The sequence below is a fragment of the Mizuhopecten yessoensis genome, unplaced genomic scaffold (assembly GCF_002113885.1).
Source record: "Mizuhopecten yessoensis strain PY_sf001 unplaced genomic scaffold, ASM211388v2 scaffold10821, whole genome shotgun sequence".
In the NCBI taxonomy this organism is placed as follows: Eukaryota; Metazoa; Mollusca; class Bivalvia; order Pectinida; family Pectinidae; genus Mizuhopecten; species Mizuhopecten yessoensis.
This window is the reverse complement of record NW_018408738.1, coordinates 216472-230817: the sequence shown is the minus strand read 5'-3', so window position 1 is coordinate 230817 and position 14346 is coordinate 216472.

Genomic DNA, 14346 nt, shown 5'->3' with positions numbered 1-14346 from the left:
TTGTCTTTGCCGTAATTTATGTAAATCTATTAGTTGTGTGGATTGTCCAAGCCGTAATTTATGTACAGCTATTAGTTGTGTGGATTGTCCAAGCCGTAATTTATGTACAGCTAATAGATGTGTGGTTGTCTTTGCCGTAATTTATGTAAATCTATTAGTTGTGTGGATTGTCCAAGCCGTAATTTATGTACAGCTATTAGTTGTGTGGATTGTCCAAGCCGTAATTTATGTACAGCTAATAGATGTGTGGTTGTCTTTGCCGTAATTTATGTAAATCTATTAGTTGTGTGGATTGTCCAAGCCGTAATTTATGTACAGCTATTAGTTGTGTGGATTGTCCAAGCCGTAATTTATGTACAGCTAATAGATGTGTGGTTGTCTTTGCCGTAATTTATGTAAATCTATTAGTTGTGTGGATTGTCCAAGCCGTAATTTATGTAAATCTATTAGTTATGTGGATTGTCTTTGCCGTAATTTATGTACAGCTATTAGTTGTGTGGATTGTCCAAACCGTAATTTATGTACAGCTATTAGATGTGTGGATTGCCATAGCCGTAATTTAAGTACATCTATTAGATGTGTGGATTGTCATAGCCGTACGGTATGTCTTGTCGTAATGTTTCTAGAAATAACAGTGTGCGGGTTCTCCTAGCTATACTGTATGGACTTTGAGGTTTTCTGATTAATACAAGTCGAAGTGATGAAAATTCGCACAATTTTACCTTTGTATAATATGAGTATAATGTGCGCGTCAGTTTGAAATGAGAACGGAATTGAAATATGTCCCCGAGACCAATTTTTCCTTAATAAAACGTACACAGTATGGTATATACTGAGCTCGAGTATATGAACCTACTTATGCATGTTGCCTTGGGAGAAATTGATTTTCGTTAGTGAACAGAAATATATTCGCATGGCGTCACAATGGGTTCATTGCGGACGCCACGAGTTATAGGGGTATCAGTTTCTGATAGAATCGAGAAAATAAATCAATTTCATCTAAAATCAACATATGAACTCTTAAATCCACAATTTCCAAATCCATTTCAGATTGGAATCAGCAGATCAAATTCTGTTACAATAATTGGCGATCGCTGTGTCATTCTCTGTGTTACTGGATATATAGACACATTTTATGACAAAAACTTAACAGCTGCTCGGGTTTCAATTTCGTTGTTGAATTTCTTTCGGAAAAAAGATATGTGGACTGTCGGCAGCTACTTGATAGAGAATAAAACATGTTTGAAATAAGAATTTCAAGAGGTTCTTTTCGAAATTCATTTAATATTACTTGTCAGGTTAAGAGGTATTGGAGTGGAAACGCAGGTTAGAATTGAGAGTAGATTGGGATCAGCTGATGGATTATAGGGCAATATTGAGGGTGGGCGGGGTAAAGGAGATATATTAGTTTTCTAATATCCTACCCACCCATCAACTCGACCCCACCCAATCTTTCCCGTATCATAAAGCGTTACTACGAAATGAGTTTTTTCAGTTCCTAATTATCAATTACGATAGATCATTAGATATCTTTGTCTGATTTAAAATCAATGAGGCGGGACTGTGGTCGGTAACAACGTTAAACATATCATCGAATAGCTTATGGATTTGTGAAGACAAAAACCTATGTGTGCAGATTGTTTATGCAAGTATAGAATTACGGAAAGATCCTTATGCGTATGACATTGGATGCTAAATTAAAGAGAGGAAACTATATTTATAAGGTAAATGTTTCTGTATGGCGTTATTATATATGGATGTAATAGTAAACACGTTAACTAGTATTCGTTTTGTACAAAGGTTGATACCCTTGTCTACCACCAGACGTCACTGTACAAAGACTTCACAGCTTAACCAGACACGTGCATAACCTACACCGACAGAAACTTTAAAACGTTAATTTTCTTAACAAAAAAATCTTTTTACACACTAGAAACAAACTGAAAATTTTGAATGATATTATACATAAATTAATATTTGTTTGTGATTAAATTGAATATTTACAGAAAGTAAATAATTTGGGTGACGTACGATTAAACTAACAATGCTTTGGATGTCGTGTGATAGACAATGATGATAACGAGTGTAAGTATGATAGTGTTATCTTAATCAGTTAAATCCTCGGTACTTTAGATAAAAGTTATGTAAACAATGGTGAGAACGCGAGCATGGCGATGCTGGATTGACGATAGATCTGATAAGTTTGTTTGTGAGAAGCTCCCAGTGACAAGTGCTTATCTAACCTCTAAGTCACGAACAAATAAGTAAACAAACAGCGAGTAGATAGCATCGCATGTGACGCGGAGTTTTTATAACTATAATTAATACGAGAAGTATTAAAATCATGAAAGGTCCTGGGAAATTACACGAATTGCATGGGGGATGCAGAAATAGTCTTATTCCGGACTTGAGACGACGTTTCCTATTGTGCGGCTATAGCTTGTTTGTCTACATGGACTTTTGATAAGTTCAAAACATGCATACGAACTTTTGTTCTGATACAATATATCCCCAAAGGGCAATGAGTATCCAAATATATGAGTAACAAAATCTAAATATGTTTCCATATAGTTTCGAAAATATTGTGCCTTTTATTTAAGTTTTTAGAATAAAAATAGGTTTGATCAGTCTATGGAATATTTAGCATACAACATTAAATTACGCTTTCAGTGTAACTAATATAAAAAAAAAGGGTGCAATGATTTATTCCAAAAAGTGAAACCGGTAAACGTGATACATTCCATGTGCATCACTCATGTTAATTGAAAAGACAATTGGAGTTTAAATCATATCTTACCGGATTACAATATATGACTTTGTGCCTTTACCCCAGCAATTTTATATGTAGAAAATTACAATATGTTTTAAATGTAATATTTACCCCCAATTACCTTACAATGACAATTATTTTATTCTCATAAACAATACAGTGTAGAGAATACATATATACAAATGGGTGGCAATAACACATGGTGGAACAGGATGGGCATTAGTATTGTAAATTAATTATGTCATTAATATTGGTAATAAATTTAGCCAATGATGTCAATTCATGTTGTGTTACATAATTGAATAATGTATGATATTTAAATGTGTTTGGTCTGGACATATGTTTTCGCCTACTATTGAGAATTGGTTGATGTGTACATGTAAACAGACAATGAAATTCGTCGCCAATTTCTCTTAAATAACATAAACTACATAATCTATTTTCACGTGGCATATTGAACCACCTACCACTTTCAATTGGTAACTTAGTATTACATGTTCTAAACTTACAATACGCTTTGGCTAGTTTCGGAGGGAGCTCTAGTTAGTATTTTCTAAACAAAGTTCGTACTTATATATTCTATAATTGGTTCCTTTCGGAGAAGTATACATTTCATTTCTCCAGTTTGATATAAATTTTCCTTTTAGTTTATAAAATATGGTACTTTTTAGCCCATGTATACCTTGAAACTCTTGACTATTAAATATATGTATCAGACTGCATTCTTCAAAAATACTTTTCACATATTTTAGCCATGATGATTATTAATTTGATAAAATTGCTAACAGTTTATTACTTAATTTATTCTGGTTGTTTTTTGTAAATTTAGCCCAAAATCCGACCATTCTTACTTTGACATTAATATTTAGCGGAAACCTTCCAAGTTCTCCGTATATCATAAAGTTCGGTGTAGAAGTTTTAACATTAAGTATGTGTTTGCAAAATTTTAAATGTAAACGTTCGATAAGTTTATAGTTACAGAAACCCCAAACTTCACATCCGTATAAAACAATAGGTTTGATGGCTTTGTCAAATATATCAAGTTGACAATCTATTGACAAATTATGATCCCTACATTTGGAAATAGCACCATACATTGCTTTTAAACCTTTACCATACAGTTATTTAATATTAAACTGTGTCAAACCAGTTTAAGTAAAATAAACCCCAAGATATTTAAAATCCTAAGCTATTCCTATAACAGTACCGTTGTATGTAAAACTAAGGCCATCAGGAATTCTTTTTCTACCAAATACCATGATTTTAGTTTTGCTTATATTGACTTTAAGATGCCATAGGTTGGAATATTCGAAAAATACATCTAATTGCTTTTGCAAATCCTCTGCCGTGTCTGATAGTAGTATAGTGTCATCAGCGTATAGCATAACATGAAGCTTCATATATACATGTAAATCCTCTTCTAGCTGGTCGTTTATATTAGACAGACCTTTACAGTCACGTGATTTCATAAAATCTTCTAAATCATTAAGAAAAAGTGAAAATAAAAACGGGGAAAGATTGTCGCCTTGCCGGACCCAGAACTACATGGGAATACATTCGAGAATACGCCTTAAAAGTTAAAATATTATAACAATGGTATGTGCCACAAAGCAACAATCATGTTGTTTTAGTAGGTGATCGATTATTATGCCAAAACCAAAGCCCTTCCTGGTAGTATTAATCAAAATCATTTGGTATAAAAACGAATTTATTATAAACATTAAATGCAGTTTAAAGTAAACATATTAAAATGTACTGGACAGAAAAGCAGAAAAAAAGTAAAAAAAGAACTTCAATTACTTTCATCGAGTATGTAATTTACTACAGTCCTGTATTAAAGAGGATATGCTCTTGTGCAAAGTCAATATTTACTACTTACTTACTTGTTTATAAAACTCCTTATTAAAGTGGAATATATGAGAAAAATATAAACACACAAAGAAAATGATATATTCGTGTGTTCGTGGCTAAACTTTTCAATACAATGAAAACAGATAATCGGTATAATGAATCCTTTTTGTTTGTATAGACCTGGTTACACAGGTTAATGTCCTAACATAAACAGTACAGGACACACTGTTATAGACTATTATAGACCTGGTTACACAGGTTAATGTCCTAACATAAACTGTACAGGACACACTGTTATAGACTATTATAGACCTGGTTACACTGGTTAATGTCCTAACATAAACTGTACAGGACACACTGTTATAGACTATTATAGACCTGGTTACACTGGTTAATGTCCTAACATAAACTGTACAGGACACACTGTTATAGACTATTATAGACCTGGTTACACTGGTTAATGTCCTAACATAAACTGTACAGGACACACTGTTATAGACTATTATAGACCTGGTTACACTGGTTAATGTCCTAACATAAACTGTACAGGACACACTGTTATAGACTATTATAGACCTGGTTACACTGGTTAATGTCCTAACATAAACTGTACAGGACACACTGTTATAGACTATTATAGACCTGGTTACACTGGTTAATGTCCTAACATAAACTGTACAGGACACACTGTTATAGACTATTATAGACCTGGTTACACTGGTTAATGTCCTAACATAAACTGTACAGGACACACTGTTATAGACTATTATAGACCTGGTTACACTGGTTAATGTCCTAACATAAACTGTACAGGACACACTGTTATAGACTATTATAGACCTGGTTACACTGGTTAATGTCCTAACATAAACTGTACAGGACACACTGTTATAGACTATTATAGACCTGGTTACACTGGTTAATGTCCTAACATAAACTGTACAGGACACACTGTTATAGACTATTATAGACCTGGTTACACTGGTTAATGTCCTAACATAAACTGTACAGGACACACTGTTATAGACTATTATAGACCTGGTTACACTGGTTAATGTCCTAACATAAACTGTACAGGACACACTGTTATAGACTATTATAGACCTGGTTACACTGGTTAATGTCCTAACATAAACTGTACAGGACACACTGTTATAGACTATTATAGACCTGGTTACACTGGTTAATGTCCTAACATAAACTGTACAGGACACACTGTTATAGACTATTATAGACCTGGTTACACTGGTTAATGTCCTAACATAAACTGTACAGGACACACTGTTATAGACTATTATAGACCTGGTTACACTGGTTAATGTCCTAACATAAACTGTACAGGACACACTGTTATAGACTATTATAGACCTGGTTACACTGGTTAATGTCCTAACATAAACTGTACAGGACACACTGTTATAGACTATTATAGACCTGGTTACACTGGTTAATGTCCTAACATAAACTGTACAGGACACACTGTTATAGACTATTATAGACCTGGTTACACTGGTTAATGTCCTAACATAAACTGTACAGGACACACTGTTATAGACTATTATAGACCTGGTTACACTGGTTAATGTCCTAACATAAACTGTACAGGACACACTGTTATAGACTATTATAGACCTGGTTACACTGGTTAATGTCCTAACATAAACTGTACAGGACACACTGTTATAGACTATTATAGACCTGGTTACACTGGTTAATGTCCTAACATAAACTGTACAGGACACACTGTTATAGACTATTATAGACCTGGTTACACTGGTTAATGTCCTAACATAAACTGTACAGGACACACTGTTATAGACTATTATAGACCTGGTTACACTGGTTAATGTCCTAACATAAACTGTACAGGACACACTGTTATAGACTATTATAGACCTGGTTACACTGGTTAATGTCCTAACATAAACTGTACAGGACACACTGTTATAGACTATTATAGACCTGGTTACACTGGTTAATGTCCTAACATAAACTGTACAGGACACACTGTTATAGACTATTATAGACCTGGTTACACTGGTTAATGTCCTAACATAAACTGTACAGGACACACTGTTATAGACTATTATAGACCTGGTTACACTGGTTAATGTCCTAACATAAACTGTACAGGACACACTGTTATAGACTATTATAGACCTGGTTACACTGGTTAATGTCCTAACATAAACTGTACAGGACACACTGTTATAGACTATTATAGACCTGGTTACACTGGTTAATGTCCTAACATAAACTGTACAGGACACACTGTTATAGACTATTATAGACCTGGTTACACTGGTTAATGTCCTAACATAAACTGTACAGGACACACTGTTATAGACTATTATAGACCTGGTTACACTGGTTAATGTCCTAACATAAACTGTACAGGACACACTGTTATAGACTATTATAGACCTGGTTACACTGGTTAATGTCCTAACATAAACTGTACAGGACACACTGTTATAGACTATTATAGACCTGGTTACACTGGTTAATGTCCTAACATAAACTGTACAGGACACACTGTTATAGACTATTATAGACCTGGTTACACTGGTTAATGTCCTAACATAAACTGTACAGGACACACTGTTATAGACTATTATAGACCTGGTTACACTGGTTAATGTCCTAACATAAACTGTACAGGACACACTGTTATAGACTATTATAGACCTGGTTACACTGGTTAATGTCCTAACATAAACTGTACAGGACACACTGTTATAGACTATTATAGACCTGGTTACACTGGTTAATGTCCTAACATAAACTGTACAGGACACACTGTTATAGACTATTATAGACCTGGTTACACTGGTTAATGTCCTAACATAAACTGTACAGGACACACTGTTATAGACTATTATAGACCTGGTTACACTGGTTAATGTCCTAACATAAACTGTACAGGACACACTGTTATAGACTATTATAGACCTGGTTACACTGGTTAATGTCCTAACATAAACTGTACAGGACACACTGTTATAGACTATTATAGACCTGGTTACACTGGTTAATGTCCTAACATAAACTGTACAGGACACACTGTTATAGACTATTATAGACCTGGTTACACTGGTTAATGTCCTAACATAAACTGTACAGGACACACTGTTATAGACTATTATAGACCTGGTTACACTGGTTAATGTCCTAACATAAACTGTACAGGACACACTGTTATAGACTATTATAGACCTGGTTACACTGGTTAATGTCCTAACATAAACTGTACAGGACACACTGTTATAGACTATTATAGACCTGGTTACACTGGTTAATGTCCTAACATAAACTGTACAGGACACACTGTTATAGACTATTATAGACCTGGTTACACTGGTTAATGTCCTAACATAAACTGTACAGGACACACTGTTATAGACTATTATAGACCTGGTTACACTGGTTAATGTCCTAACATAAACTGTACAGGACACACTGTTATAGACTATTATAGACCTGGTTACACTGGTTAATGTCCTAACATAAACTGTACAGGACACACTGTTATAGACTATTATAGACCTGGTTACACTGGTTAATGTCCTAACATAAACTGTACAGGACACACTGTTATAGACTATTATAGACCTGGTTACACTGGTTAATGTCCTAACATAAACTTTACATGACACACTGTTATAGACTTTTATAGACCTGGTTACACTGGTTAATTTCCTAATATAAGCTTTACATAACACACAGTTATAGACTATGACGTTTGTACACATTAGGTTTTATAATATTCAGGGTAACGTTCCCCTCAATTGGTAAACCATCTTTTTGGGCATTTTAATAAATAATTAATCGCGAATCTTTCCATTAAAATGTACACACTCTCTTCTGATTCACTGGTTATGATTACGTTGAATCTTACCCTTATCCATTTGGATATAACTTAATTTAACTGTAGAACCAGGGTATATATGTTGCCTATGAGTGGTTCAAGATTGATATTGAAAAGAAACTTTGCAATAATACCTAGTTCATTTTATCATTTACCTATATCTGCAGATTTTTTCAATATCATCAAAGAATTAAAAGTGAAAGGTGATGATCCTGGGCTGTTTGTACATTTTCGGGTCGAATTTAGTTGTGAGCGATTTGTTAATAGCAAAACAAATGGTTGTCTTCCGGTAAAGACCGAATGATGGTAAATAATAATATATATAAATGGCACAGAAACTGTATCAAGCAATATATATTTTTATTTTTGTTTACAGCTTGTTACATCATAAATCTGTCAGTCGTTCACTTAAAAGTGTTGCATTCAATCATAAAAGCTAAATTGTTGCATTCAGTCAAGTGAAGGTATGGTCTATGTGCAACTGTCTTTCGGTGTCTGCTTTGCTGGTCGCCTACTGACACACACAAGGTGGAATTGCCTTATAAGGTGGACATTTGTTTATTCCTTAGACCGTATGTTTAGATAGAATTTGCTGTGGAAGACTTAATCAGAGTTTGACAGTTTAATATCTTCATGATCTAGATTACTTGCGAGTAAAGAAAATTTAATATATTGCATACAAAGTTGAGGTACAAATGTAGTCCGTTAAATTATGACCTTTTTAGAGTAAACCCTTGTGAGAATGCTTACCATTTCTTTTTCATATATCCTCGTTATAATATACAAAGACGTACTCTTCTTTCAAATAGAGATGATTTAAATCTGGATGTTGTGATGGTCATTGATCTAAATTTATTGCTCATAGGAAATGAAAATCTGTCGGTAGAAGTAAACACTTCAATTTTTAGAAATGTGCAAAAGTACATAAAATCCAGCCAAAGGTTTAGTTAATGTGATATGACATTTACTCATCATATTTGTATCTGTTGTTTTATTTCATCTATTGCATGAACAAAATGGTATTCATTGTGATCAAATTATGCTATTTCTCAATTTATGTAAAATTGATTGTGGAGAGGGCCTTTGTAATGTTGATATAACTTCTGCCTAATAAAATATGTTTAAATAAAAAAAATACTTGCGAGAGGTTAAACTCTAAACGACTACTTACACATTACTAAATGGAAACATGGGCGTGATTTCGGTGTCAGACAAGGGACAAATTCATCCTATTCATTATTCAATTTATCTTCATGATTAAGAGGATAATAACTTTTCTCTCTCCAAATGATGTGTTATGCTGTCTAAAATATATAAACGAAAATAGTTAAATTCTGTCGAAATATATGAAATTGTTTCGTTCTTGTGACAAGGAGCTAAAAGTAATGTTAACAGAATCTACAAGAGGGTTTCCACCATTAATTGTGTATGGAGACCATAGTAAACTGTGAGAACTGCATGTAAGTACACAAACATTATATTTAGTTATCAGGCCATAAGGCCCACTTACAGGTTGATAACAAATAAAATACATTACCTATTGCGCCAGTGCATATTTGCACTCCCTCGGGAGTCCTGCACTTATACAGGAAGAAGAAGAGTATCCCAGACCAAATGTAAAACTATCTAACAACACACACACGATACTTTAGACACAAACTGACTACGTGTAATGAATTAAAAGCTTATCTGTTACATTTATGTTTTACACGTTTTGAGTGATCTGCTAAAACGTCTATCTGGCTGAACATTGAGGAAATTATACTTGTTCTGGCACCTACTTAAAACGCTGTTTTCCTGACGACAATACGACACTTGGTGGGATAACAACGCGCCGTACAGCTGGACATAAGATACCTGTTTGGCAGCATTAAATGAATTTGTTCCATTATGTATGGACAGTCGAACATAATGTTTAAACCCTTAAAACAGAGTAAATAATCTTAATACATTCTACGCTTTGAAAGAGGTGGTAAATTGAAATAATCACATATTTCTTCGTATTTCACAGGCATATTCTAGTTTGCTTCTGGCAATACTAATATATAAAGAACGGACGACAGATGTCTCAGTAAAATTTCTTCATGTGCGTTTCAGGAAGCCAAATGTTTAACATGAAGACTAAAATTAAAGGTAGATGACATCCATACGCCAAAGTATTTCACACAACTTTCACTCTTCAGTGTTTCACCTCCCCTTGTGTACTTAAAATACATACACTTTTTCTTATTTGTAAAAACAATTTGATATCATTTCTGCACATTCACCGACATTTTCCAGTCAACACACCATGTGTACACCTTGTCAACATCTTGCTGTAGAAGTTTACAGTCAGAAGCTTCTCCTACTGATTTGTATATTTTACCATCATCTGCGAATAACAAGGATTTTGAAAACTCTACAACAGATGGAAGGTCATTGATAAACAAAATAAATAAATGGTTCTATTATTGAACCCTAGGGTACACCGTAAGTGACATTGCACCAACCGGTAGTAACCCCATTTACAAGTTACACATATATGGCATGCACTTCCTTATTTTCATCAAAAGATCGTGTAACGAAATCTGTAAAACAAGCAAGGTGTGTAACGGTTGCCCTTTTTGCATAAAACCATGTTGTTCATGAGCTATTAAGAGGTCAATAAAATCAGAAAAAAATCATTCACTTTTTCAAAAACTTTTGATAAAAAAGGTAATAAGGACACTTCATTCCTTTTACCAGCCTTAAACATTGGTACAACGTTAGCTTTTCTGAAAATAGACGGGAATTTACCGTCCTTTAAAGAACGGTTAAAAAGTTTACAAACTGGTATACACAATTCATTTAAATATTTTTTGAAAATAAATCCAGGAATGTTGTCATAACCGCACGCCTTACAATTGATCACAATCGTTTCGATCGGGTTTCCAGTCATTGGTAATCGGAACGGTAGAGAAATTTGTTACACGTTCATTACAAAAAACGTTTCTAAAAAACCCAAATTAAAACTATTTGCAGACTCTGTATGTCAGAGGCCTTCGTAGATGTAGTAGATTGAATAAGATTCTCAGGTATAGATCCCTTCTTCCTCTTCCCTTTTACAAAGCCCCAAACTCGTTTAGTGTTGTCTTTTAAAGAGAGTTCAAGGTTTAAAAGATATTCTTTTTATTTTTGCCGTTTGTAATTTTCTGAGTTCTTTCCTGGCAGTTGAAAAAGACACATATTGCGGGTAAGCACAGCACTTTCCAGCTTTAACATAATTCTTATGTGTGTGTTCCTTTTCCTTGACGGCCGCAATGGCGTCATTGTCATAGCATACCGGAAAACGACGTTTAAGTAATTTCACTTGGGGTACACGAGAATTGAAAAAAAAGTGTACTTTTCAATGGAAATATTCGCGACTAATTATTTTTTTAAACGTCCAAAAATGATTTACTGATTGAGACCAACGTTACCCTGCATAATTTGTACCAACTTAATAGTCTATATTTAAGAAATTAAACATATTTCGAAGAAACTTGGGATACCTACTAAAGTACTATTATGTTGTCACGTCCGTGTGTCAGGTTAAGATCGTGAACTAGCTGGATCCCTAAGTTACACAAGAGTTCATATTACAAACAGCGATTAATTGTGGGAGCTGACACTTGTTCAATAAAAACCACTTAACAGGCTCTTAACCAACATACCAACTACAGAAATATTCGGACTTCACAATCTTTATGCAAACGTTTTGCTTGTCAACATTGCATATCACCATTCGTCGTGCTCATTTTCCACTACACCTCAAATATTTGGTACAACAGTCAATTCTGTCTAAAACTGTAAAACTGATGAACAAACAAGTCATTGTTGCGAACAACAATCAGATTTGTTTTTTGAACATCATACTGCCAACAAGACAGAAAACAATAAAATATTACATTGTTTTATCCTTGATGCCGTGGGATGTTTTGTCTCCTTTTGTTGACGTTGTGTGTATTTCGCCATTGACATTGTGGTATAGCTCTCCTGCCACCGCCAGCAGCACAACCGTTCACACTACTAATAATTGTCTAGATAATGGAGTTTTCGGTCTAGTGTTTGTATTGCCGGCATTTCCATGTTAAGTTAGACTACAATAAATGCAATCATGTTTTTAAAGACTGTCTGTAGATAATTAAAATGGCGTCATAAATTATGTTAAGATATGAACACGGGCGGTAAGACAGGCGTCAAAGTGTGATCGAATGTCTCATATGATTGTAATTAACTTCTACAAACGTGTGATTGTGCACATGCAAATAAAATGTCTATATAATACTGGATGGTTTTAAACAGGATGATATAAATGTCGACGCGTGCTTCATTCAGCTCAGCATACAGCTGACGAGACAAAACGAAGAGAAATCACTCGCGCGTGACGAAGGAACAGTCCTGGTTAATTGTCGGGTATCAGACACATAATGGATAATCTGAGGTTATGGTACAACCACGACATATTAAATATTAATCAATACGATTATAACTAGTTTGTTTATCGATAAAGACAGTGGGGCACCCCAGGGGAAACTAAAAGTGCAGGGAAAGATACTGTGGATAAATGAAAAAGAATAATCGAAAAAAGTTTTTTTTAATTAACTAGTGCAATATTCGATATTTATCAAATTTACAAAAGTCTGTCAATTATCTAATAAAATGACAAAATTATGTAACGCATCGACAAAAAAAATGAAGTTTGAGAATGTTGAAATCCTGTTAGGAACCTTTTAGGGCAAACCTTATCTTTAGATTTTCAATGATGCATGTCAGTGTCTTTGACTGCAGATCGCGGGGCCGAACCCTCTCCCAGCCGGCACAGATAACCTTACCGGGGCCACACGGATGTCGATATCAAATATAGAAGAGGATGAAAGGATGAGACAGACGTATTCCGAGAAATCAATAACGCTCGCACACTTACAAATACACGTGTTCTAATCTCAATAGTGTCACCGGCTTGATTAGCTGTGATACATTCAAGTAATATCAACTTTTTTAACTTATAAAAATAATTCATAATGTGTCTAAAAAAAACTGCTTTTTGACTCAAATTGATGCCAAATAAACAGACACCACGGAAGTAAATTGTTGAAAACAAAGTCAGTTTGGATTTAATTCAGCTAAAAAGACATTAAATATCAAAGCATCAATTCAAAAGGACAAAATACTATTATATACCAAAGCGGCAATACACACATCCTCGATATCCAGGGGTTACGCTCACTTTCGCGAGAGTGAGCGTAACCCCTGGATATCGAGGAAGCAATAAGTTGTACAAGACATCCGCGTAATTCCAGGAGTAGCGCTCACTTACGTTCTATGCGTATAACTATAACCCATAGAATTTCGAGGATGCTTACAAGAACAAAGTCTCAACTGAATGAAAATATCAGAAACAACCGAAGCTGAAAATAGGAGGGTGAGCGTTTCCTGCAACCCATGTGGTATCCCTCATGTCTCCTGTAATATCTAGGAAAGTGTGTAGATTGAATCTCTGTCTTAAACAGAAAGATTTTTGTTCTACATGTAATAGGTTTGTAAGAAAAACATAATACTGGAGAGTCTTAAAAACGGGAAAAAACGCGTTCTTACGCGTAAAAACCCACGTTATAGCGTAAATAAACGCGTAATTATGTAAAGAAACACGTAATAACGTGAAATAAACACATAAATACGTGAAAGTAAAAATCGTAATGACGCATAATTATTATTAGGATATTTTCTAAACATTTATCTTTTAATTTAGAAAAACCTTCAACGGTACATAATTGACATCATTTTCATTTTTTTTCATTTTTATGTGCAATATACATCTTCATCAAATTAGCAGATATCATAATCATCATTCATCAAG